This window comes from Mustela nivalis (assembly GCF_964662115.1).
Source record: "Mustela nivalis genome assembly, chromosome: 8".
Classification (NCBI taxonomy): Eukaryota; Metazoa; Chordata; class Mammalia; order Carnivora; family Mustelidae; genus Mustela; species Mustela nivalis.
This window is the reverse complement of record NC_139027.1, coordinates 37,814,532-37,841,754: the sequence shown is the minus strand read 5'-3', so window position 1 is coordinate 37,841,754 and position 27,223 is coordinate 37,814,532. Positions and strand designations below refer to the sequence as shown.

Genomic DNA, 27,223 nt, shown 5'->3' with positions numbered 1-27,223 from the left:
AGGTGGAAGGGAAATGATTCTCCGAGTGTCCTTGCCATGGAAGCTGGGATTGGGAGTCAGAGGGTCTCATGACCTTAGACATGTGCCTGAGAGAACCTTTCTCCAAGAAACTGATGTTTCCTCCCAAAGTACCTCCTCTGAAAATCCAAATACATACACACATTTGCATGGATTATATTAAGTCCTGTATTTGTGTTGACTTTTGCATAGCTAATGAAATTGCAGATTGTCCAAATGGGAAATTGAATTTTAGTAATGTAGACAGACATAAAGCAAACATTATTAAAGGATAATTTATTGCTTTGGCATGTAGAAATAAATGTAAGCTGAACATGCGAATGAGAGGACATGTATTGTTACCTACCTGTATGGTCCACGCACCATACAGACCCAACGATAATAACACTTTGCTAAGAGAAAGTAAAGGAGACCTGAATAAATGGAGAAATATTACACTTTCATGCATTTGAAGACTCAATATGTCTATCTCAGCACACTGATCCTTAGTTTCACTGTACTTCCAGTAATAACCCAGTTACTTTATTTTGCACATTGTAAAATGTATGGGGAATTCTGAGCTGAAAGGATCCAAGACAATTTTGAAAAGTAAAATGTTGAGAGACTACTCCATTGTCCATTAAGACTTATTTAAATACACATGGGGCTCCTGGGTGGCTCAGTCAGTTAATCATCTGACTTTTTGCTCATGTCATGATCTCAGGGTCCCAGGAAGGAGACCTGTATCTGGCTTTCTGCTCCGTGGAGAGTCTGATTCTCCCTCTCCTTCTGCCCCTCCCCCCAAAGCTTTTACTCACTCTCTCTCAAATAAATAAATGAAATCTTTTTTTGAAAACTTATTTATAGTCACAGTAATTGGGGCACTATAGTATTGCCATAAACACATAAGAGAGACCAAGGGAATGAAACATAGTCCACAAACAGACACATATCTATGGGGATGCTTAATTTGTGACATGTGGCTCCTAAGACAATTAACAAAGGAATGTTCTTTCTATTATAGTGGGATGGTTCAAGTGGACATTCCTACTGAAAGAAAAATGAAATCAGATCCCCTACTCTGTGTCACGTCCAAGAACCCAATCCACCTAGATTATAGAACTAAAGTCAGTGATAAAGGTTACAAAAATAATAAGTAGTAATATATTCATCAATTTGAGGTATGAAATGGCTTTTCAGATAAGACATGAAGAGTACTGCATATGAAAGATTGGTAATTTGGGTGGCATCAAAATTACCCCAGGTTTCAAAACTACCACTCAGATAAAGCACAGAGGGGATAAAGATGTTTGCAAATACCATAATTGAAGCATCCATTCCATTCTAGATCAGTAACTGGTTGTTTCCAGTTTAGGGTTGTCATAAGCAGCGCTGTGATTACATTCCTTGAGCACGTACACTCTCAATTCTGTTGGGTATATCAGAGTTAAAAAGCACTGAGTCCCAGGGTGTGCATATATTCCTCATTTGTAGATAATTACAAACAACTTTCCGACATGAATGTGCCAATACACATTTCAGCAGCAGCACGTGAAATGTCCACTAGCTCTTCAGCCTCACCACAACTTAACCTTGGTGGTTTGCTCAACATTAGCCCCTCTGGTTGTGTCGTAGCAACAACACAGTGAGATTTTAATGGGCAGTTTCTTCATTACTGATCAAATTTCCCGGCTTTGTATATTATTACTTAACATCTTTGCCGAAGTACTTGCTTATTGTGACTCTTTTCCCCCCTTACTTGTACTAGTTATTTTTCTAGGCCTATTAGAAGCTATTTGATGATTATATGTGTTGCAGATATCTGGGGCTTCCCTGGTTCGATCTGTGTCCTAACTGAGGCAGATCTCCCCCCAGAGCACTGACCCAGGCATTGACATGGGCTCTGGACAGCAGGGTGGGCTGCAAAGGGCCTTCTGGGCTTTCAGCTCCCGAGACCATTCCCTTCCTCTTCTCTGCCCTTGAGCAGCCCATCCCCAGGTGGTGATGGCCGAGGATGCCAAAGGCTCAGCCTGCGGGAAGAATATCTCTCCTGTGTCCTCCTGCCTTACCTATCACTTAAACTCCTCCAGATGGTGTTTGGCACAAGCCCACTGAGAAGAAAACAGAAGCCATTCAATTCTCGCTTTCCCAATCTTTTTGTACATTTCAAGGAAGCCGTTTTGTCACTGCTACTCCAACTTCCAAATGAATGGTCATCACATCAGGAGTTAGAGCTTACTGACAGTCAGGCATTATCCATCCAAAGGTCCTGATATTATCAGAGAAGTTCCTGAAGTCACCCCATTTGGTTGGGGACAAGGCCGCATTGCTTATGGAAGTGTGATATTGATCCCATTCACTAACTTCCCTTTGTCTCAGTTTCCATGTCCTTGAAACTGTGACAACAATGGTTCTGTTTGCAGTTTAAACAAAAGTAAGGTATTTAGCACTGTATCAAACATACAATGTATTTTATTTTTTTATTTTATTATTATCAGTACTGTATTCAGTGTTCCCATAATCATGGTCAGCATAGGTATACTGAAAAACCTCATAGAGAGACACATGGAAGACAAAAATTAGAACTAATCCAAGTATGTCTTATCCACAACCACATTAGGATCTAGGGCTGTTTTTCAGCAACCCACTCTCAATTCCTAAACAGAATTATTTTGTCTTGATCTATATTAATTTCTCAGCGTTTCAGTCAAGCCTACCAGTCCTGTTCATTGTGTTTCTTTTTACCACCCAGTATCAAAACCTCACCCAAGGGACGCCTGGGTGGCTCAGTTGGTTAAGCAGCTGCCTTCGGCTCAGGTCATGATCCCAGCATCCTGGGATCGAGTCCCATATCGGGCTCCTTGCTCAGCAGGGAGCCTGCTTCTCCGTCTGACTCTGCCTTCCACTCTGTCTGCCTGTGCTCGCTCTCGCTCACTCTCTCTGACAAATAAATAAAATCTTAAAAAAAAAAAAAACCTCACCCAAAATAGGTTAAAACATCATGGGTTGTTCTTCTTTCTTACATAATCCTTATATTGTCTTTTTCTTCTTTTCTCTAGTTCTTTAACACTTGACCCATAACTCACAGGAAGGGAAAATTACCCCCATCGCGTTGGGGGACCTGCTGTAGCATACTTTCAGGTTTCTGGGCATCAGACCTCTCTATAAAATGTCACACTGAGAAATATCCCCCAGGGCAGTATTTTATAAAATGATGGATTTTATCTGTTCATGGGCTAAGGAATGAGTGTCATGATCGTATGTTTTAATAATAAAAGCTTGATTAATAGATTAAATCAGAGTATAATAGAATAGAAAACAAAAGTATGTTGTATGGCAAGAATAGCTTCATGGATATTTTCTCTCTTAGACAGACGCTGTGTAATGTGTGCAAAGATCATCCAAAAATAAAAGGGACACTGTCTTAAGAAATGCCTGAAATACACGGAGGTTTGGCCACTTTTCTAATTATGTCACAAGACTTCTGCACTATTCCTATGAATGAAATTGAGACGTATATATGTAGAGTGAAGTATTCAGCAGAAAAAAGAATGAATTACAGCCACACCAACAACAGAGATGAAGTTCAAAGAACACATTGATCCAAAGAAGCAAGACATCAAAACAGTATGTACTGTATAATTCCACTTATATGAAGTTCAAAAACAGAGAGTATCTGCTCAATGTGGATAGAAAACAGAAGGGAGTGGCCTCTAGTAGTATGTGTGTGTGGGGTGGGCATGGAATTGACAGGGAGGAGCCTCAGGGAGCTTTTGGGATGCTAGAGACAGTCTCTGCTTTGCCCTGTTTTTAGTCATGCTATTATTTTTTTAATGAATGTAGTTAAATAATGAGTAGAAACTATAGAGTCAAAATAACAGATTTTTTTTTTCCGTCTTCTTCCTTTACAGCCACTGGCATGTTGAGTAATGTATACTCTGAGAATCCCTGACTTCTCAACTCTAGAGGATTATTATGAGATGAATTGTGCTAGATGAATGAGTCCTTTGCACGATATTTGATACACAGTAAGTCCTCAAGATTTCACTCGATGGCAGCTGACAGTGTAGTTGTTGATGTTTACTAGTTTTATTAGTAGTAGCAGCATGACAGTAGTAGTGCCTGCAGTATCAGTACTAACGTTAGTAATACCAATACTAGTACTAGTCGTAGCAGTCTTAGTAGTATTAGTAGTGTTTGCTTGGATGTGGATTCCCTTTTTTTGCCTACTTCACAGAGTGTTTATTAGAGATAGGATTCAAGGTCCATGCCATGGATCAATTCTGTTGAGGCCTACAAGAGAAATTTTATTTTAGAATTCCTGAGGTTTGGGATTTGTGTCATCAAGAAAGGAAGCTTTTGAAGGACAAAGTCCCTTGATCCTTGAGCCCTGCTAGCCCTTCCCCAAAGCAGCTTCTGCCTGGATGAACAGACCCAGAGTAGAACGCAGCTGCTGGAACCATCCTGAGCACAGCCCACTGCTCCCCCTGCGGTCCCCACCCAGCCCACAGAAGGTTATTGCTCGGGGCTTTAACACCGTGGGAGGAAGGATATAATCCTGCTGGCAGTAATAACTGGCAGCATCCTCAGCCTCTACTACGCTGATTTTGAGGATGAATTCTCTTTCTAACTGAATGGCGGAGAACTGGTCTGGAACACCATACTTGAGGTTATCAGTGTCATAGATGAGATGCTTAGGAGCCTGGCCTGGTTTCTGCTGATACCAGCTCAAGTAATCCTGACAATCTCGTTGGCCCTGCAGGTGATGGACTCGCCCTCTCTCAGGGACAGGGAGAGAAAGCTGGAGCCTGGGTCAGCCCCTCATGCCTGCAGGAAGCTGGGTAGGAAGCAAACACAAAGTCAACATTGTTTATCAAGTCCCACTCCACATTCCTCCCAGAAGATTTTCATGGCCCTGGTCCCCTAATCTTAGAGCACAGTGGTTTCTGAGAGGAGGGGAGACTCAGGGTCAGGAATCCACAAAGAGGATCCCTGGGGAGATCCCACAGTCAGGAGGGCAGGACTCCCACTGTCTCCGGGATGTCCCCTGCACTCCCCTCCTCACCTGGGAGGCAGGCCAGCAAAAGGCAGAGGAGTTGCGTCAGGACTCCCTTGTTTGATCAGAGGTCCAGCCTGAGGCTCTTTTGTGTCTGAGCAGCCTCTTCATGAAGATGCTGAAGAGCAGAAATGGGCTCTGGGGGAAACATGCAAATCACTGAGGGGTTGGGCAGGTCGGAGACATGAGCAGAACCAGTGCCTCTTGGGGGATCACACACACTCAGGGTTCGCGTCCTGTCCCAGGGCAACTTCATCCCGCTGTTTGTCAGGAAAAAAAGTCTCTATTATAAGGGCTTACTTAGCCAGAGCGAGCCATTTTGTTGTTTATGCAGTAAACTTAGATTGAACCTGCCCCTTCCCCCCAAGAGAAAAGCGCTTAGAAACAGAACTGGTGAAATATGACTGACCAGCCCCTGATAATGGAGCCCACATACAAGGACATGTCCGGCCAGGTGGAAACGTCCAATCAGTAAAAGCACACGTATTACCTCCCTACCCACCAAGGATGAGCCAGGCCAGGTGGAAACATCCAATCAAGGGAAAGTGCACGTATTACCCACCAAGGAGTGTGAGCCCCACGTATCAGGTGCCAGACAAAGGCGCCCATTCCAGCCAAGGTCATAGGCTGAATTAAATGACTATGATGGGGTGAATTGGATTTCAATTGGCCACCTGTGTGTGGCCAGGCTCAAACACATGGCCTTTACTCTATAAAAGTTAGTCTGTGAGACTGGGAGGGGTCGCCTCTTTGCAGGAGGTGGCCCTGGCCGGTCAGTTCGATTCTCGATGCTTGGCGCGAAATAAAGCTTTGCTTGACCTTCGCTTCGTATCAGTCTCGTCTTTTTGTCTACGGACCCTTTCATCTGTATTTTGTGCTCCTTGTTTGTCCTCAGAGTCTAAGAATATGTGATTAGAACAGGGGGTCTTCCTCCTAAGTGTGAGAAATGGAAAGAAGATGACTCTCTGCGACCTAACCTTTTCTATGAATACACACTTTTGACTGTGGGTTTTCTGTGACATTATGCTCTCTCTAGAAAGGCCTGTAAGGCTCCATCTTCATACCTTACCTCGAATAGATGCCGTGAGCCCCAGCGGAAAAGAGGGAAGGAGCCGATGCCTGGGAAGTGAGCCCCCCACCCACATGCAGATACAGTGTTATGATTCATACCATTATTTTTTTATTCTCATAAATGACCCTCAGTTTGGTTGAAATGTATTTGGTGGAAATTAGATGCTTACTCCATTCTTAGTCCATTAACTGTACTTGAAAATTAGAAATATGTGTAAAGGTGTGTTATGTACCTTTATCTCATCAAGCTTTGTGATTGAAAAGGTTTTATTTGGAAGCCATTATATTACGATTACTTCAGTAGATCATCTGGGCTCACTGGGGCTCCCAGTATCATCACCCACTTTGTTCAACATAAAATGCCCCAGAGATGCTCTTCCCAGAAGACTTCTACAGGGTTGCCCAGGTGGGAAGCGGGTTATTGTGAATCACCGTCAATCCGGAATACCTTGTGATTTTTTTTTTAATTTTTTATTTTTTATATACATATATTTATATATACACAATGGAATACTATGCAGCCATCAAAAGAAATGAAATCTTGCCATTTGCAACAACATGGATGGAACTAGAGCGTATCATGCTTAGCGAAATAAGTCAAGCAGAGAAATACCTTGTGATTTTTTATTTGAGCTTTACATTGTAAGCCTGTGGGATTCCTTGGAGTGAGACGGGTCTGTTTGTCCGATTTTTTCTTAGGTCAAGATCCACAGCATCTCAGATGTCCGCTATCCCACTGGCAGCCTCTCAGGAACCACAGTTGCTCCCATACAGTTGCTCAGACGGTGGCTGTCCATGTCCCTGTGTTCAGACACAGATTTCCCATCATAGCACACAACCAGCACTGGGGGATGAACCTTGACACTCCAGACGTCAGAACGTCAATAGTTCTAGGGCCAAGAGGACTAGTGTTCTGTGTTCTGAGAGTGCCTTTCGCACATGAGTCAGAAGCTGTATCGTGCTCAACCTTCCCAAGATTTCCCTGCACAAACGCCAAGCTCTCTTAACTATCTCCACGTGATTTAAAATCAGGCAAATAGAAAACCACCATTTTATTCATATAAACTACCTAATGTTGAAGTATTTTTACCTTCTTGGTAATTCCTAATATTCTTGAAATTTACTATATCTTATCACCATATTCTTATAATATAAGGGGAAGAAAATATTAAAATGTTATCTACATTTATGCATTTATGATTATAGGTGACATTGATCTATTTATTCTTTTTCATGTTATCTTTTCATATCTTCATATCAACATTAACTTTTTATAAAAAATGTTGAAAAGTTATTCTCCATATGATCTAATCTAAAAGAAATAGTTCATGGGATTCAAACATATTTGTAAAGCCAATGTATACCATACAGAACCATTCTTTTTTTTTTTTTAAGATTTTATTTATTTATTTATTTATTATTTAAATAATTTTATTTTATTCATGAAGATGCTGAAGAGCAGAGAGAGACAGGGGGAGAGAGCGAGCACAGGCAGACAGAGTGGCAGGCAGAGGCAGAGGGAGAAGCAGGCTCCCCACTGAGCAAGGAGCCCAATGTGGAACTCAATCCCAGGACACTGGGATCATGACCTGAGCCGAAGGCAGCTGCTTAACCAACTGAGCCACCCAGGCATCCCACATACAGAACCATTCTTATTCACCCTGTGATGCACTTAAGGGGAAAAAAACTGTATCAAAGAATAGGTAATACTTTCAGTTCTAAAATAAGTAAATTTAAGTCATAGGGATGTAAGGTACAGCATAGAGAATATAGTCAATGATATTTAATAAGTTTGTATGGTGACAAATGGTAATTCCTGTTTTTAAAATTTTTTAATTTTTAAAAAAAAATTTTATTTTTTTCAGCGTAACAGTATTCATTGTTTTTGCACCGCACCCAGTGCTCCATGCAATCCATGCCCTCTCTATTACCCACCACCTGATTCCCCCAACCTCCCACCCCCCACCCCTTCAAAGCCCTCAGATTGTTTTTCAGAGTCCATAGTCTCTCATGGTTCAAATCCCCTTCCAATTTCCCTCAACTCCCTTCTCCTCTCCATCTCCCCATGTCCTCCATGCTATTTATTATGTTCCACAAAGAAGTGAATCCATGTGATAATTGACTCTCTCTGCTGCACTTATTTCGCTCAGAATAATCTCTTCCAGTCCTGTCCATGTTGCTACAAAAGTTGGGAATTCATCCTTTCTGATGGAGGCATAATACTCCATAGTGTATGTGGACCACATCTTCCTTATCCATTCATCTGTTGAAGGGCATCTTGGTTCTTTCCACAGTTTGGCGACCGTGGCCATTGCTGCTATAAACACTGGGGTACAGATGGCCCTTTTTTTTCACTACATCTGTATCTTTGGGGTAAATACCTTGTAGTGCAATTGCAGGGTCATAGGGAAGTTCTATTTTTAATTTCTTGAGGAATCTCCACACTGTTCTCCAAAGAGGCTACACCAACTTGCATTCCCACCAACAGTGTAGGAGGGTTCCCCTTTCTCCACATCCTCTCCAACACATGTTAATTTTGGCCATTCTAACTGGTGTAATTTGGTATCTCAATGTGGTTTTGATTTGAATCTCCCTGATGGCTAGTGATGATGAACATTTTTTCATGTGTCTGATAGCCATTTGTATGTCTTCATTGGAGAAGTGTCTGTTCATATCTTCTGCCCATTTTTTTTTTTATATGATTGTCTGTTTTGTGTGTGTTGAGTTTGAGGAGTTCTTTATAGATCCTGGATATCAACCTTTTGTCTGTACTGTCATTTGCAAATATCTTCTCCCATTCCGTGGGTTGCCTCTTTGTTTTTTTGACTGTTTCCTTTGCTGTGCAGAAGCTTTAGATCTTGATGAAGTCCCAAAAGTTCATCTTCGCTTTTGTTTTCTTTGCCTTTGGAGACATATCTTGAAAGAAGTTGCTGTGGCTGATATTGAAGAGGTTACTGCCTATATTCTCTTGTAGAGTTCTGATGGTTTCCTGTCTCACATTGAGGTCTTTTATCCATTTTTGAGTTTATCTTTGTGTACGGTGTAAGAGAACAGTCAAGTTTCATTCTTCTACATATAGGTGTCCAGTTTTCCCAGCACCATTTATTGAAGAGACTATCTTTTTACCACTGTATATTTTTTCCTGTTTTATTGAAGATTATTTGACCATAGAGTTGAGTGTCCATATCTGGGATCTCTACTCTGTTCCACTGGTCTATGTGTCTGTTTTTAGGCCAGTACCATGCTGTCTTGGTGATCACAGCTTTGTAGTAAAGCTTGAAATCAGGTAACGTGATGCCCCCAGTTTTATTTTTATTTTTCAACATTTCCTTAGCGATTCGGGGTCTCTTCTGATTCCATACAAATTTTTGGATTATTTGCTCCAGCTCTTTGAAGAATACCGGAGGAATTTTGATCCGAATGGCATTAAAAGTGTATATTGCTCTAGGCAGTATAGACCTTTTAACAATGTTTATTCTTCTGATCCAAGAGCATGCAATGGTCTTCCATCTTTTTGTGTCTTCTTCAATTTCTTTCATGAGTATTCTGTAGTTCCTCGAGTACAGATCCTTTACCTCTTAGGTTTATTCCCAGTTATCTTATGATTCTTAGTGCTAGAGTAAATGGAATCGATTCTCTAATTTCCCTTTCTGTATTTTCATTGTTAGTGTATAAGAAAGCCACTGATTTCTGTACATTGACTTTGTATTCTGCCACATTACTGAATTGCTGTATGAGTTCTAGTAGTTTGGGGGTGGAGTCTTTTGGGTTTTCCATATAAAGTATCATGTCACCTGTGAAGAGAGAGAGTTTGACTTCTTCATTGCCAATTTGAATGGTTTTTAATCTCTTTGTTGTCTGATTGCTGTTGCTAGAACTTCTAATACTATGTTGAACAAGAGTGGTGAGATTGGGTACATTGACAGGTTCCTGATCTCTCCAGGAAGACTGCAAGCTTTTTCCCATTGAGGGTGATATTTGCTGTGGGTCTTTCATAGATAGATTTTATGACATTCAGGAATGTTCCCTCTATCTCTATAGTTTGAAGTGTTTTAATCAGGAATGGATGTTGGATTTTGTCAAATGCTTTTTCTGCATCAATTAGGACCATGTGGTTCTTCTCTCTTCTTTTATTAATTTGTTCTATCACATTGATAGATTTGCGAATGTTGAACCGTCCTCATAGCCCAGGGATGAATCCCACCTGGTCATGGTGGATAATCTTTTTAATGTGCTATTTGACCCTGTTTTCTAGGATCTTGTTGAGCATCTTAGAATCCATATTCATCAGTGATATTGGTCTGAAATTCACCTTTTTGGGAGGGTCTTTGCCTGGTTTGGGGATCAGGGTAATGCTGGCTTCGTAGAAAGAGTCTGGAAGTTTTCCTTCTGCTTCAATTTTTTGAAACAGCTTTAGGAGAATAGGTGTTATTTCTTCTTTGAAAGTTTGGTAGAATTCCCCAGGGAATCCGTCAGGTCCTGGGCTCTTGTTTTTTGGGAGGTTTTTGATCCCTGCTTTAATCTTGTTACTAGATATCGGTCTATTCAGGTTGTCAATTTCTTCCTGGTTTAATTTTGGGAGTTTATAGTTTTCCAGGAATGTATCCATTTCATCTAGGTTGCTTAGCTTATTAGCATATAGCTGTTGATAATAACTTCTGATGATTGTTTCTACTTCCTTGGTGTTAGTTGTGATCTTTCCCTTTCATTTATAATTTTATTAATTTGGGCTTTCTCTCTTTTCTTTTGGATTAGTGTGGCCAATTGTTTATCGATCTTATTGATTCTTTCAAAAAAGAACAGCTTCTAGTTTCATTGATATGTTCTATTGTATCTCTGGTTTCTACCTCATTGATCTCTGCTCCAATCTTGATTATTTTCCTTCTTATGTGTGGAGTTGGTTTGATTTGTTGTTGATTCTCCAGTTCTTTAATGTGTAGAGACAGCTGGTGTATTCTGGATTTTTCAATTTTTTTTGAGGGAGGCTTGGATGCCTATGTATTTCCCTCTTAGGACTTCCTTTGCTGTATCCCATAGGTTTTGGAACAAAGTGTCTTCATTCTCATTGTTTTCCATGAATTGTTTCAGTTCTTCTTTGATCTCCTGGTTGATCTAAGCATTCTTAAGCAAGGTGGTCTTTAGCTTCTAGGTGTTTGAATTCTGTCTGAACTTTTCCTTGTGATTGAGCTCCAGTTTCAAAGCATTGTGATCTGAGAATATGCAGGGAATCATCTGAGTCTTTTGGTATTGATTGAGTCCTGATTTGTGACCCAGTATGTGGTCTATTCTTGAGAAGGTTCCACCTGCACTTGAGAAGAATGAGTATTCTGTTGTTTTAGGGTGGAATGTTCTGTATATATCTATGAGGTCCATCTGGTCCAATGTATTATTCAATGCTCTTTTTCTTTATTGATTTTCTGCTTCGATGATCTATATCTGAGAGAGGCATGTTAACATCTCCTACTATTAATGTATTCATATCAAAATGACTCTTTATCTTGATTAACAGTTTTCTTACGTAATTGGCTACTCCCACATTGGGGGCATAGATATTTAAAATTGTTAGATCATCTTGGTGGATAGTCCCTTTAAGAATGATGTAGTGTTCCTCTGTAGTCTTTAGCTTAAATCTAATTTATCTGATATGAGAATCGCTACCCTGGCCTTCTTTTGAGGCCCATTGGCATGAAAGATGCTTCTCCATCCCTTCACTTTCAGTCTGGGTGTATCTTTAGGTTCAAAATGGGTCTCTTGTAGACAACATATGGATGGGTCTTGTCGTCTTATCCAATCTGCCACCCTGTGTCATTTTATGGGTGCATTTAGGCCATTCACATTGAAAATGATTATTGATTGATACGTTTTTATTGACATCATGTTACCTTTGAAGTCTTCCTATCTGTAGATTATCTCTGTATTTCTGTTCAATGCTAATCCTAGGATTTTTCCTCTTTTATAGAACCCCCCTTAATATTTCCTGCAGTGTCGGTTTGGTGGTTGCATAGTCTTTTAAGCCTTGCCATTCTTGGAAACTCTTTATCTCTCCATCCATTTTGAATGTCAGTCTTGCTGGATAAAGTATTCTTGGCTGCATGTTCCTCTCATTTAGTGCCCTGAATATATCTTGCCAGCCCTTTCTGGCTTGCCAGTTCTCTGTGAATAGGTCTGAGGTTATTCTGATGGGCTTTCCTCTGTAAGTAAGGAGCCTCTTCGTCCTAGCAGTTTTCAAGAGATTGTATTTAAAAATTATGATTTCTCAATTTGACCATCAGGTGCCTTGATTTTTTTTGGAATCTATAATCTTGGGTGGAGACCATTCTGCCTCTAGTACATGAATGCTGGTTCCATTCACGAGATTCGGAAAATTTTCATGAAGGACTTGTTCCACTATATCTTCTAGACTTCTTTCTTTCTCCTCCCCTTCAGGGATTCCAATAATTCAGATGTTGGAACGTTTCATGTCATCATTTATTTCCCTGATTCTGTTTTCATGGCTTCTAAGCTGTTTGTTCCAGGCTTACTCGTGATTCTTTCTCTCTATCTCTTTGTTCTCCAGATCACTAATTTTATCTTCTGTCTCAGTTCCCCTAGGTTTTAGAGAATTTAGATTAGATTGGAACTCATTGAGAGCATTGTGAACACCATCCCTGGTGGCTTTCAGTTCTGCCCTAATCAATTCCATTTGGTCATCCATGGCTTTCTCCAACCTAGCTATTGCCTGGATAATTGTGAGCCTGAATTCTCTTTCTGACTATTGTCTATGTTGATAGCCATTAGTTCTGTTGCAGAAGGCCCATCCTCTGTATTTTTCTTTTGTTGGGCATTCCTCCTCCTAGTCATTTGATCAGAGATGACTGAACAGATGTAGCTGGATGTATCGACTGTGGCGCAGTCACGGTGCACCCTGGAACGCTTCTGAGAAATCAGGATTCCCCACCCACACGAGAGAAAAAAGAAAAGAAAAAGAAAAAGAGAGAGAGAAAGAGAGAGAAGAAAAAAAGGGAAGATAAAAGAGAAGGTTCAGCCCAAATGTGCCCCAAGGTAAGATTTATGAAGGATACAAACAAAAACACACAAACAAAAAGACTGATAAAAGTATATGACAAGAGAAAAAAAATATATATATATAAGCAAACAAAGGAAGAGCCTCGTCAAAAAAAAAAAAAAAAAACCCAAGTATAAGATTTATATTCTATCAGGACAAACACAAAAACACAGAAACACTGGAGAAGAGAAAGATGGGAGAGTGGTGATAAATTCTCAGTGTGGGCGAGGAAGGTTGTTTTGATTCTTGCTGGATGTATCTTGATATCTTTGTTAAAGGATTCAACTTTCTTAAAATAAAGGAGGATTAAAAATTGGTTTACCTATAGGAGTAGTATTGATTGGGGAAAGGGGATTACTTGAAGTTTAACTCTATATGAATATTAGAAAATAAAAATAAAAAAGAAATAAACTAGACTAAACTAAACTAAAATTAAAAAAATTAAAGAAATAAAAATGCAAAAGAAAAACACAGGTGTATGTATCAAAAAGTTCAGGTTAGAAGGTTATTATGGAATTTGATGTACTGGACATCATACTGTGATGGTAAATAGGTTAATAAATTATCTATATATAAAAAAATAATGAACCAGAATAGTGGGAACGAGTTAAAAATAAAAGTTGTCCTATGAAGTAGTGGTGGTTGTTCTCTTATAGTCTTTTTTTTTTTTTTCCTTTCCTGGTTGATTTTCTGGGGGAGGGGCCTGCCACGTGGGTTTTCAGTCAATGATGTTCCCTGAGTTAAGTTCTCCTCCCCCCTCAAGGGGATGTGCTCTGAGAAAACCGGTTTTTTTTTTTTCAGGCTTTTGTTCTCTGGAGGTTTTTATGATTGTTCAGTTTCTTTTCTCTCACCCTGACCACTTTTGATGGTTTTTGTAGGTTTAGAGGAACGAAAACTGCACCCTGACCTCCCTCTCAGAGAGAAGCCTCTGTGGGTGCGGCAGAGCCCATATAAATTCCCCCTTAGCTGCTGGCAGAGCAGGTTCCAAGTTGCGGTCCCAGGGGATGCAGGATCTTCTGCTTGTACCCAAAGCCATGAGTGCCAGAGAGGTTCCAAGCAGTGATTGCACACTGAGGTTTTCGCACTGGCCGGGGCTGGGAGTGCCTGATCTTTCTGGGTCTAAGAGCACGGGGCTTGCGCGCACATCTCTCAGGGGAGGGTTTGGGTTGTGTACACATCTCAGGCTCTGATAGCAGGGCATGGGTACAAGAGTACCAGGCTGGGCCTTCGCACACCTCTCTCAGGGGAGGGTGAGGGGCACGCACATCTCAGGCTCTGTAGCACAGCTCAGCGTTCTGCTGTCTGGCAAGGCTCCCAGCCCTGGCCCAGGAGCGGACCCCAGGCATTCTTGGGCGCGCTGGCAGCTCAGGGATCAAGACCTGGTTTCTCTGCAGCACTCTCTCTGGCTCAGTGCCAGGGTAGGCTGTCCTGGGTCTGGGGACTTAAGCCCTTGTCCCTAGCCACCCCGATTCTCATACCCCTCCCCCCCCATGATCCTTTGACCTTTTTGAGTGCTTTCAACCAGTCTCCAAGTTAATGCTGGTCCCCAGATGCAGGGCACTCTCGTATTAGGGGTATTACTTTCCAATCGGTCACCTCTGGTGGATCCCTCCCCCTTTTGCTTATCTTCCAATCAGTCCGGCGTTCCCACTCCACTTTACCTGCCCACTGGCATCTTCTGCCCCTGTAGAGATCCAGACGTGTATAATTCTGATCTCAGGCTGATTTCATGGGTGACTGGAGTTCTTTGGTAGGTAATCAGCTCACTTTAGGGTACAGGTTGAAATGGCGCCCCTCCTACTTCCCCATCATCTTGTCTCCCTGAGTCCACTTGTTAATGTTCTGACTGGTCCGACAGGTGATGATGACTCCTTTTTTTGGAGCCATGGACGGGATGGCAGGAGACTGGATCAGCACATTTTCTCCATGGGAGGCTGAACCCACACAGCAAACATTAGCAGAGTCTCAGGATATGTCCTAGTTAGGTAGGACAGAGAATACTACTTATTTTTAAAATAAGCCAAATTCATCTGTGGAAAGATTCCCAATGAAGAAAGAAAATCAGGATGGAAAATCATACCCAAATATTCTCACCTGGAACCCAGAGGAGCAGAAGGCCAAGGACTGTGATGGAGTCACCATCTTGCTGCTTTCAGTGGGTCCAGCGTGTTCATGCCACACACCCAGAGACTTTGTTATTAGACTTTGAGAGGCAGAAACACTTCAGATATAAGAGGAAGAAAATATGCAAACTATGGGGCATTCATATTGCTTAAATACTCAAAAATTAAGTTTGTCAGAAAAATCCCCCACTGGGTCCCATTCTTTGCTGGGTGTGTTAAGTCTCCCTCTTCTGGGCATGTGGAGATTTTGAAAGCGCTTACCCCATGCTGGGCCAACTACAGGGTCTACCAGCAGGGGGCATGGCATATGATGTAATGCAGTCCTCTGGTGGACTTTGCTTTCACTGGCAGTGAAGAACGGGTCTCATCCTCAGTCATGGCCCAGAGCTACCTTAACCCACTGCTCTCTGCTCCAGTGTGTTGTATAACCATTCCCAGAGCATCCCGCCAAGCCATACTCTATCAATTACATCCTGTTAATTGCACACGATGAGCGAGAAATGGTGAGGACTTCGCTAACTTGCAAAAACACATTTGCTCCAATAGTGGGATGCAAACCCTACAAAAATTCACATGCCCCCCCCCCCCCGGCTATGGATGGGGTTCAGATATCAGAGGAATAAGGCATATCCTCTCCGAGGTAAAGGACAAGTGCTTGCATCTTGTACCTCCAACCACTGAGCTTGAAGCACAGTATCTTGTTGAGTGTCGAGTATTGAGTGTTGAGACAACACATTCCACGCTTGGGTAAGCTACACCATTCCGTTTATCAGCTAATTTTGAAGTCACCAGTGTAGAGTGGACACAGAGTCTGGAGAGACTCTGTATCAGACTTAGGTCTCGATGCGAGTGGCCCTATCATGTGGGCCCTAGGACTTCTCCTATGATTTGGTGGTACATGCATCTGTGTCCAGAAGGATGTTGTGGACACTCTGGCAAGCCCAGATGAAGACTCATCTTCATCTTGGCCCTTCTCAAGAACAACCTCTTCACTGTTCAACAAGTAGTTCCCAGCATAGCACAGGCCCTGGTAGACCTGTCCACGGAACATCAGTTAACTGTGTGACAGAGCTGTTTGTCCTAAACCAGAAATGTCAGACACACCAGATTGGGTGGAGCCCAGCAGCAAACAATCTCAGAAAGGATATAGTATTTTCTTTAGTATTGGACCCAGGCAGATTCAGCAGACACACTTAATTTATGGAACAAGAGTTTCAGATCACCACAATACTCACCACTCTTGCCCAAACACCCCTGCATGAGCTACTATTTTCAGCCTCATGAAGCTTTATACTTAATCCATTTTCTTATTTCTGTATTCTTGCTGCCCCAGCCACAAGGGACCTTCTGTCCCAAAATTAACTAATTCCCAGAGGCAGTAAAAGACTTGCCCAAGGGCATACATTTGATATGCAAGCCAGACAACCCTGAGTTCAAATCCTACTCTTTCCCTCTCAATGAGACCAGCAATCTGTGACATTTCCCTCTACCCAAATCCTGCTGGCTACCAGAGGGCAAGGGGCACAGCTATAGTCCGCAGCCTGCTGAAATTTTCAAACTCTGCAATCCTATGTGTGAGTAGTTTGTTGACTGTGCTTCTCCATTCTTCTCATGAAATACGCAGTAATAATACAGGCCAGCAGTACTTCTCTCTGCCTGTGCGTCTCACCTCGGTACTGTTCGTGCACCTCGGGCATGCTGTGTGTTCTGTTCCCAGGGGATTATGCATTTAATAAAAACTTCTTACTGCATTGTAATAGCTCTCCTGTCTTTGTTTCTTAGCACAACTCATTAAACACACAGGACCTGCCAACCAGCAAATAGTGAGAAAGGACTCCAGGATCAGCCCTGGTTCGAATAATATGTTGATATAAGTTAAACTGAACAGCTCCCATACCATTCTGTAATGAAATACGATGTTTTTTTTAGTAGGTGCTCAAAGAGCACAAATGGTCATTGACTTAATGTGGCTGGGGAAGTGGCCTGAAGTAAGGACATGGATGCCCTACTGCGTGACTGGCTAAGAAAGGTCTGGAAGGAAGAGAGTGGAAGAATAAAGGAGGAAAGATCAGAGGCAGAATTATCCACTCCCTATTCTCTTCCTCCATATCCTTTATAACCTTTGTTTTTTTTTTTTTTTTGATAAATAGATACTGAATTTTATTAAATACTTTTTCTGCATCTGTTGAGACAATCCTATGATTTTTACCCTTAAGTTTGTTAATGTGACATTCATGCTGATTGATTTATTGATATTAAAGGATCCTTGCATCTCTGGAATAAATCCTACTTGATCATGGTGTATGATCCTTTAAATGTATTGTTGAATTTGGTTTGCTAACATTTGGTGGAGGATTTTTGCATCTATGTTCATCAGGAATATGGCCCCTTCTCTTTCTGACACCAAGAGCTACAGCCTTGTCTCCCATCCCCTCCTGCTCCAGGCAGGCCTGGCACCCCAGCATGGGATCTGGGAGGGGAGGCAGATGCATATAGCTTAGGCTCCTTGAAAATACAGAGACATGATAATGTGGACATGCAGCTTGCTCCAAACTGCACATAAGTGAACAAATGTTTCATTTCAAACTCCGTTATTTGCCTTGTAAGTATGGCCCTTGTGGGGATTCCACTGGAAGTATCCCCTGAGGGGAAGTCGCTCCACCCAGGCCTCTCAGTCGGGACTCCAGCCTGTCTCCGGGGCTTTCCCTGCTGGAGGTGGGGTGTTGTAAGTACCCGATACGAGGTACAGTGGCCTTATTCTCATTTCCTGCCTACTATTCCCTTCCTGTATGTGCATATTCCTTTCCTCTTCTGTTTCTATTAGATTTTCTATAATAATAGTAGAGTTTTCTTTCCTTTTTGAAGTCGAAACAGGGCTGTGGTGAATCTTTTGTGCAGCATGGGAGATGAGGGCTACTGATGTAAATGTTCATCACACTAAAAAATACCTTGGCAGCAACATCTAAACTGGCATTGACCACCCCACTAGGCGCCCTAGCCTACTTCCCTTGACACATAAAATTAACCATCATCTAGAGCAAATTCAGGAGCAGAGCGATGGGAGAATCGACCCTTTGTGAGGGTGAGGTGTGGATCCCCAGGCAGGGGTACTTGATACAGGCTCTGTCTGGGTTCAGGAAATGGCTCATGTCATGAAGCAGTGCAGCAGCCACGGGACCCATGGAACAGCCAAAGTGCCACCTGTCAGAGGAAGACTCGGGCATGTGCCCCACTCAGAGGAAAGATGACTGAAGTATTGTGGTTGGACTTGCAGTGAGCCCGAAGCCTCCACAGATTGCCCTCCTCACGGGGACTGCACGCTCATTGTTTTAGAGAACCCCACCCCTGCCCCCTTACTTCTGTTTGAGAAAGAACAGCAGAATGAGGGACAGGTGCAGGAAGTTTATATGGTGCCCAAGCAACCCTGCCCTGACTTCTCAAACCCCTGGAGGGAACTGAATTTTCTTGAGGGCACCTAGATTTCATTCATTGGTTAATTCAACATGAAACAGAAATATTGAACTGAAAAGAGAGAATAACTGAAAATCAGGATTCAGACTTCCCCTAGTTCCAATGGGGGTCCCACATGTCTCTCGAGTGAGGAAATTCTGGGCCTGTCTTCCATCTATTCCATCTCTCTGGCCCTTGCACAGCTCCGGGACCGAGGTCAAGTGTTTGCCACTTCCTTACCCATCTGCAGGAGAAAATGGCTTCAGAGCTCGATGTTCTGAAGTCAGAGGTTTTATAAAAAGTTGGGCCCAAAGTTCTACACTTTCTTTTTGTGCCTTCCAATTCTTTTGCCCCTCCCTGTCTCCCATTATTTGTTTCCCAGCATATTTTGTTATTTTACCAGGGTTATTGATATGAAGAGTCAAGTACATCTTTTCTGGAAATTGAACCCATTTAAAGACATTTTTCAATTGAAAATGGAAGCTTTTGATTTGATCTTGTAGCACATTGTCATTTTAGAGTTTCTAAGATGTTCCCAGAGCTTCTGAGTTGACTTTTGTGTGTTCCTGTCATACAACTCTATTTTGGAGTTATTTTTGGCTTCTTACATTTCCACTGGGCACTTTCACAACCCACTGCTTGTGAGATTTGCTTCTGTTCCCCCAGACTGCTTTGCATAAGCCCCTCCAGGCCCAGACCAGCGGCTCAGGCTGTATAAAAGGGGCCTTTGCTCTGTGAGCTGAGCTGTGTCGGGCACGCTGGGGCAGCAAGATGGTGTCACAGAGGCAGGTCCTCCTATCCTTGTTGCTGTGGGTCTCAGGTGAGAAGCTGAAAAGTGCCATAGTCCTTCTGGATTAATGTCATTTTATACAACTTTCTAAGATACATAATGAGAAACACTCATTATTTCCAAAATAGCCCCAACGATGTACTGCCATGTGGTACCATTAGGAAGCACGTTTGCAATGACATATTTCAGTGTGACTGGGATAAAGTGTGTCTGTATCACCATTTTTCTGATTGCAGGTGCCCATGGGGACATCACGATGACTCAGTCTCCAGGCTCGCTGGCTGTGTCTCCAGGTCAGCGGGTCACCATGAACTGCAGAGCCAGTCAGGGTGTTTATAGCAATGTAGCCTGGTACCAGAAGAAACCTGGGCAGGCTCCCAGGCTCCTCATCTATGGTGCATCCAGCAGGGACACGGGCATCCCAGACCGGTTCAGCGGCAGTGGGTCTGGGACAGACTACACCCTCACCATCAGCAACATCCAGGCTGAAGATGTGGGAAGCTACTACTGCCAGCAGGGTTATAGCTCTCCACCCACAGTGCTTCAGCCTCGAACAGAAACCTGCTCCCTGGGGCTGAGGGTCAGGGAGACTTTGCTGCACCAGCTGCTTCCTCCCCACTCAGCCCTGAACATGTGAATTCCCTTATCTGCCTGAGAAGTCACTTCTCCTGACTTACTCCTTGCAGGGCTTGTAAGTCCCAGCAGAAAAGGAAAAGAGCTGACTTTTCCTGCATCCTCTAACCTTTAAAAAAAGATTTTATTTATTCATTTGCCAGAGAGAGGGAGAGCACAAGTGGGGGGAGCAGGAGGCAGAGGGAGAAGCAGACTCCATTCTGAGCAGGGAGCCCAATGCAGGACTCCATCCCAGGATGCTGGGATCATGACCTGAGCTGAAGGCAGCCACTTAACCAACTGAGCCACCCAGGCATCCCTCCTGCATCCCTTTTTGTGGGAGGTTAGTGAAGACAAATGCTGTGAAGATGTCTTAGGGATGCTGCTGGGGGTTTTTGTGCCCCAGGAAGCTGCATTTTCCCCAGGGTGCCATGGCAGGAGTGAGCCAGGAAGGTCTGTCTTTAGCCTCTGACAATGGGCTGTGAACTTTCCACCTGGCATATCAGTTCTCCCTTCCTGCTCCTCTTAGACTCTGGGACATTTCTCTTTTATTTCCTTATTCTCTTTTCTTTACTCTCCATCACCCTCTTACTTTGAACCTTCCCAGGATGAAACCTTTCAGCTCACCTATTCAGAATCTCCCACATGGAAGGTAATGTCCCTCTCACTTTTTCCTTCCATGGGCCCTGTTTCCCAGCCTTCCTGGTCAGTGTCCTGCACATTCATTTCTGCTCCGGCTCCTTTCCTACCTCCCTTCTCTCTCTTCTCCTTTTCTCCCAGGTGTACTCATTCTCACAATGGCAATTCTCTTATTATTTTTTAATTAAGACTTTATCTATTTCTGGGGAGGAGTGGCCCAGGGACATGGAGAGAATCTCAGGCAGACACCCTGTTGAGTTGGGAACCTGTCACCTGCTCCATCTCACATGCCTGAGATCATGACCTGAGTCAAAACCAAGTGTCGGACCCTCAACAGACTGAGCCACCCAGGAGCTCTGATGCCTTTGTCTTCAATCCTGTCACTTCAGGAACTTGGGATGCTGTGTCTCAGCACCTTTTTCCAACCTTATCACCTTTTTCTTTAAAGTCGTCCTTTGGGCATTCAGGTGTAATCTTGGGACTGAAGGAAATCACGGCTCTAAGTGTGACATAACTTGAGTCCCTTGGAAAACATTTCATGAACATGTCCAATTCTGTGTGGAAATGGAGAATTGCTGAGCATCTTATTATTTCCTCACCTTCTTCTTAAATGCATGGGTTGATGAACTTTAGCTTCAGGAAAGACCACAGCAAACCTGGTCAGTGTGCTCCAAATGCCATACTCCAAATTACGTACAAAACAGCTTCTCTTAATAATTAGAAATCTACTTCAAGGATTGCTATTAATGGATCCATTTTTCTCATCCAAGTATGTTTTCTGAGGACTTCCTCTGTGTCCAGAGCAAAGACATGTGGTTTCACCCCAGCTGGGAGAACCAGGTGATAATCAATGGCATCAGTAAACTTTACTACATATTGTTGGAGGGGCTATAAAGAAAAGTAAAGAAAGAAAGGGAATAAAAGCTTGCTGAGTAAGGGTGATCAGAAACTTAAAACCAGATGATGTATTTGTTAGCTAGTGTTATGTGAAAAATCACCCACAAAATATAGTGGCTTAAAATGGTAACATGTTTGTTGCTGTCATGTTTATTGGTTGGCTGTGCAGTTCTGCTAATATGGGTCCAGGCTTGATTGATCTTGATTGATCTTGGCTGGCTTGCTCCTGTGCTTAAAGTTGTCAGACTGATGCTCCTGATGTAGAAAGGCTCACATTTCTTTCCTCTCTTTCACATTTCTGTTGGGGGCGCTGACCATCTTGACCTAGGAAATAGGAAATGGCATACTTAACTTTAAGTGAGGATGGAGGAAGAGCTGTTAGAACCTGAAGAAGGAAAGAGAAAGAGTGAAGTCTGATGAGGCCAGGGAAGTAAAGTAAGATTGTGGGTCAGGGTGAAGGGCCTCAGGAGGTGAATGGTCATGAATCAAAGTTTAGCTGTGGGGATTGTTTTTTGTTTTCCTCCAGCAGGTATGTGGAGGTTTGGGACTTTGTACATGAAATGAAACAATGGAAGGCTGAGGAAGATCTTGCGTATAGGGGGTTGTTATAAAGAAGGATCTTGGAATTCAGCTGAGGAAGGAGGGAAATGAGACATGAAGGGCTTAAAGACAAGAAAATATGGGAAGGCCAATAGATTCACTAAAAGCTAATTTTCAGAAAACAGTAAAATTATGACTCTCATTGAGAGATAGTAATGACGAACAGGGGGGGTTGAATTATTTTACTCATACGCTGTGAGGGAACTCGGAAGATGTAACTGGTTCAAAGGAAAAGTCAAAGACACAGATATATATGGAGTAAAGGAATGAACTGCAGAGAGAGGCAAGCTGGTTTTCCAAGGTGAGGTAAGACATCAGTTAAGTCACTACCAGACAATACAGAATCATCCATCTTTCAGTTACCAACAGTTTCTAAAGAGTTGCAAGATAGCTCAAAGACAATGACCAGGGTTGGACCCTGTTTAACTGGAAGGTATGCTACAGAGATGCCAAAATTTCTATGGAAACGCAACATACATTTTTCCTATAGATTTCAGGTCTTACTGTAATGAAAGCCAGAAATTATTGGTGGTGGCATACCCAGTGGATTGTACTGCAGAGTTCTTAGAATGGGTCAAGGCTGAGATACTCAACATTTTTTAAAAAACCTTTATTTATTTATTTATTTATTTATTTGAAAGAGAGAGAGAGTGAGTGATCATATCTGAGCTCATGAGCAGGGGGAGACAGAAAGGGAGAGAGAAAAGCAGACTCCCCGCTGAGCAGGGCTCCATCCCAGGACCCCAGGATCATGGCTTGAGCTGAAGGCAGAGGCTCAAATGACTGAGCCACCCAGGTGCCTCCAAGATGCTCAGCATTGTATTGTTGGAGAACTTGTCATTATTTTCTGATGATGCACCTAAGGCATGGCCACGAGAGTGACTGATCAAGATTGGGTGGGGAAGAGACGATTGGGGGAGAATCAGCCAAACAACTGAGAGAGCAGGTAATGGAAGGTCATATACTGAAACCTTCAGGAATTGTGACAGGCTGTGAGAGGCTCTAGGAGGTGGGAGCTAAAATATTCCAGAAACCAGGAGAGACTTTGGGGCTGGTGTTTGTCTGCCGCAAGGGGTGATCCTAGAGTGGCATAGTCTACCTATCTTGATTTCAAACACTGTTCTTCCACTTTTTAGGCAGGCCTGGAAGTCTAGAAGAGGCAGAAGGGGGCGACAGAAGCTCAGTGAGCAGGCTGCCAGGGAAACACAGAAGCTCAGCGCACTTTTAGAAGAGACACGGTCTACTGCGCATCTCAGTGGTTTGGAGGGCATGTGTTGAGGGAGAAGGTGTCCAGGTGGTGAGTTTTATCTCACTGTGTTCCATATTTTTTGTTTGCCTCACTCTTATAATCTGTTTTGCTGTTCTTTCCAAATTTAAGATGTTTTCTAGTGTCTAAAGCAGCCTGCTCTTTGCTCCTGGTTTTGCACTAGAAGTCTTTTTTTTTTTTTTTTTTTTTAATAAAGTTAAAAATACGTTGGGGAAAAAATGATGTGCATTGGTTCCAGCACAAGGATAGACCAATATCTAGTGTTTTCTCCTTCATGATATTTTTTTCTCTGGATTAAAATTTGAATAGTAAAGTCAGGACCTTGATCTGGAAGCCAGATTTCTACATATTTCTACATCTTTCTACATATAAAGGAAATTATATGATGCTTGCCTTTCTCTGGACTTACTTCACCTCACAATACCCTATTGGTCCATCCATGTTGTGCCAAATGGCTAGATTTCATTCTTTTTATGGCTGAGTAACATTTCATTGTATATACGGACATCGTCTTTACAGGATTAGGATCTTATTCCTGCTATGGGTTTACAAGTCTGGGAGCTTGAAGAAAAAGTTCACTAATCATTCTCAGCCATATTTCCTTTGAGGTTAGTGTGTATAGAATGTTATCAAAAGAATACAGCACAAAGATAGTGTAACTGGGAAAGAAGAAATTCAAAGAGTGGGAAAATAAGCAATAATAAATTATGAACAATATCAAATATTATTCTACTGAAAATATCACAAACTTTGTTAAGCTCAAAAATGTATGTAATTGTGCTGCCACAAATATGCCTCAGGTTTCTGACCCTCAGGCTGAGTAATTGTTCCTGACCTCTACACACAAGCCAGGAGTGTCAGGTTAAGGTTCATGGCAGCTCTGCCTGCCAGCTCACTGTTTAGCCCACAGGCTGATCATGTCCCTTCCACAGCTGGTTGTGCCCCTCTGAGACTGTTGCTGCCAAGGGGCCAGGACTCGGGCCAGAGCACTCAGCTGCACGTTACTGCCCTGAGTTCCCCAGCACCTGCCTCTGACGCCAGCTCAGAGCCTCTGCTGTGCCTGCTCTCTGCTCAGGCAACACACGTGCCCAGTGGGGACCACCAAACAGAGAGGTTTGTGTTCGGGCCTGAACCACTGTGGGAGGAGCATGTGTACCTTGCTCGCAGAAATAAACTCCCATATCGTCAGCCTCCACCCTGCTGATTCTCAGGGTGAAATCTGTCCCTGACCCGCTGCCACTGAACCTGTCTGGGACCCCAGTGAAACGGTTGGAAACCTTGTAGATCAGGCCCTGTGGGGACTGGCCTGGCTTCTGCAGGTACCAGTGCAAATAGGTGTTTCCATTACTGTGTACAAGGCTCTGACTGGCCCTGCAGGAGATGGAGACTGGCTCTCTGGGCGTGACTGACAGTGAGAGTGGGGTCTGTGTCAGCAAGACCTCCCCAATGGATCCTACAACAATGAGAGATAAGTACAGGTTATGGAGAAAAATTATGAGCTATTATTATGACTTACCATTTCATTTATATTAGGCTAAATCATATTTTGTGATTGGATTCCTACTGTAAATATATCCAGTTTCCATGGATAACCCGAGAATTGCAGGGCACTGAGTGGCCACAATTTTTTTTCAACATCTCATTAAACACTTTTCTTTGTTCCCTTTAATTTCCATTAATTTTCAAGGATTTCAAAACTAAATTCTCCTCTTAAAGGGCAATCTCACCCCTGGACAGGGCACAGATAGGGGGTAACAGCACCCAGATAGCTCACCTTTCCCACCCCAATGTCCCATCTCCTCCCTCCTCTGCTCTTACCTGGGACCCAGAGCATCAGCAGCCCCAGGAGCTGAGAAGGGAACCTCATTTTGAGATGCTGAACTGATGAGTCCTAGTAAGTAAACAGAAGGTCAGAGCTGACCTTTATGTCAGACTTTCAAGGTAAGGTCCTCCCCAGGGGACGATATGCAAATCTTGTGGTGGGTGTAGCAGAGAGGAAAGAGCCAAAGGCAGGGCTCAGGTCTCTCTCCTGGGAGAGCAGTAACTTAAAATGGCTTCTGTGTTTTCAGGGAAACTAACAGACAAATTCACTCCTGCCTGGAAAGCAGGATCTCTCTGTGATAATCAGGATCTGTGGCATGACACAGTGGTCGTAGCCCTGCCTTCTGAGAAAGCTCCAGAGACCTTGACTATACAAGCACCCATGTCCAGAGGCCATCCTGCCTGGATTCCTGTCAGCTAATGTCCAGGAGGAAACAGATCCCACTCCAGCTGATTAGCCCGCAATCTCCAGATCCCAGGATAAACTGGGGAGAGATCAGGAGTCTCTGGGATCTGCTGTTTCCAGGTTAATGGTTTAGGCAATGTATTAATGAGTTATTAATGAATTAAACTCACCCTGGGACCTCGTGAATTATCTACTCTTTGAGAACATGAAAGTGAGAGGAGCTTGACAGGTAGAAAAGAATCTCTCACTTACACAAGGAGAACTCATAGTCCTGCAGAAGAGAATAGGAAAGAAGACAGAATTATAAGCTTCAGGCAGTGTATGAAGTTTGTGGTAACCGATTGTTACAATGTGGTGTGTATCCGGTCATAGTTCTGTCTCCCTCCCCAGAGGGACTGATAGATGGATAGGTGGAGAGCTGGCAAGACACAGATGATAGAACATACATACCATATGCTACATATTACATAAGGTGGACACACTCACACACACACCATATCAAGCAGAGTGATTTCTTACGTCAACACTGTCTACGTGGATGGACAGAATGAACAATGTTTCCCATTTCCCAGAAAATAATGTTTCCCCTTCCCATACAGAGGCTTCTTCATCATGTGTAACCGATTTCTGTTAGGGGGTCTCGTTCCTTGTTAGATCTGTGTGAGAAGCTGTTGTCTCTCACCTGATTTTATGTTCAGCATCCGCAGCTCTGAGTCTATAGTTGAAAATAATTTTCTGTAGGTGAGAAGAGCAAGTATTGGGATAAAACTTCTAATAATTTGGCTTCACCCTTCCCTATGCTGGAAATTTTCTGAGGTCTTTGGTGAACCACAGTCACTGTGGAACAGGATACGTGCTCTAAGCTGCCCCAGGCATCAGTTTACCAACCATCCTTCATTTAAGGCTGGGATATAACCTGATGCTTCTGTGTGTGTCAGCCTGATGTAGTTGTTAGACAGGTGTTGGTGAGTGTGTGTCAACCTCAAATTACCCAACAACTCAAGTCATTGTCAGGCACCCAAAATCCTGGAGAAACTTTAGGAATAGAATTTGTAGTTCTGTTAGATCCCAGGTAAATCAAATCCAAGGTCACACTGAATTGAAGAGTTATTGAATACATGCAAGTCCAGGCAAGATTACACAACAAATCTCCATCTTAATATCTTCTAGAAAATCCTCCTAGAGTGTGATTTTGTACCATAGTTAGAAGAATTATTATGTAACAATGGTAGTGTTAGTGAACCCTGAACTCTATGGAGGGATTTGGGTGTTGATGACAGGTTGTGAAAGAACTAGGATTAATAGCCCATGTCCTGTATGTTACTGGTTGTCATTTCATTTACTCTTTCATGTGTTTTCTCCCTTGATCTTTTCTTAGAGTGCTAGCCACGCATTCCTGAATCTTACTCTTGAACATGCTGGCCCACCTAATGAATCCTGCTGCTGAAT

General features: G+C 42.8%; 1 protein-coding gene and 1 gene segment (V, D, J or C); one reads left to right on the top strand and one right to left on the bottom strand.

Moving 5' to 3' along the window:
- LOC309870876 (uncharacterized protein) overlaps nucleotides 1–19,939 on the top strand; it is a 166,039-nt gene extending 146,100 nt beyond the window's left edge. The window contains exons 9-10 of the mRNA XM_082743449.1: nucleotides 19,433–19,562; nucleotides 19,769–19,939. The gene's annotated coding sequence lies outside the window, so the exon portion shown is untranslated. The remainder of the gene's footprint in view (nucleotides 1–19,432; nucleotides 19,563–19,768) is intronic.
- The window catches only part of LOC309870877 (immunoglobulin kappa light chain-like), a 613,762-nt gene that overhangs the window by 455,759 nt on the left and 130,780 nt on the right, over nucleotides 1–27,223 (bottom strand).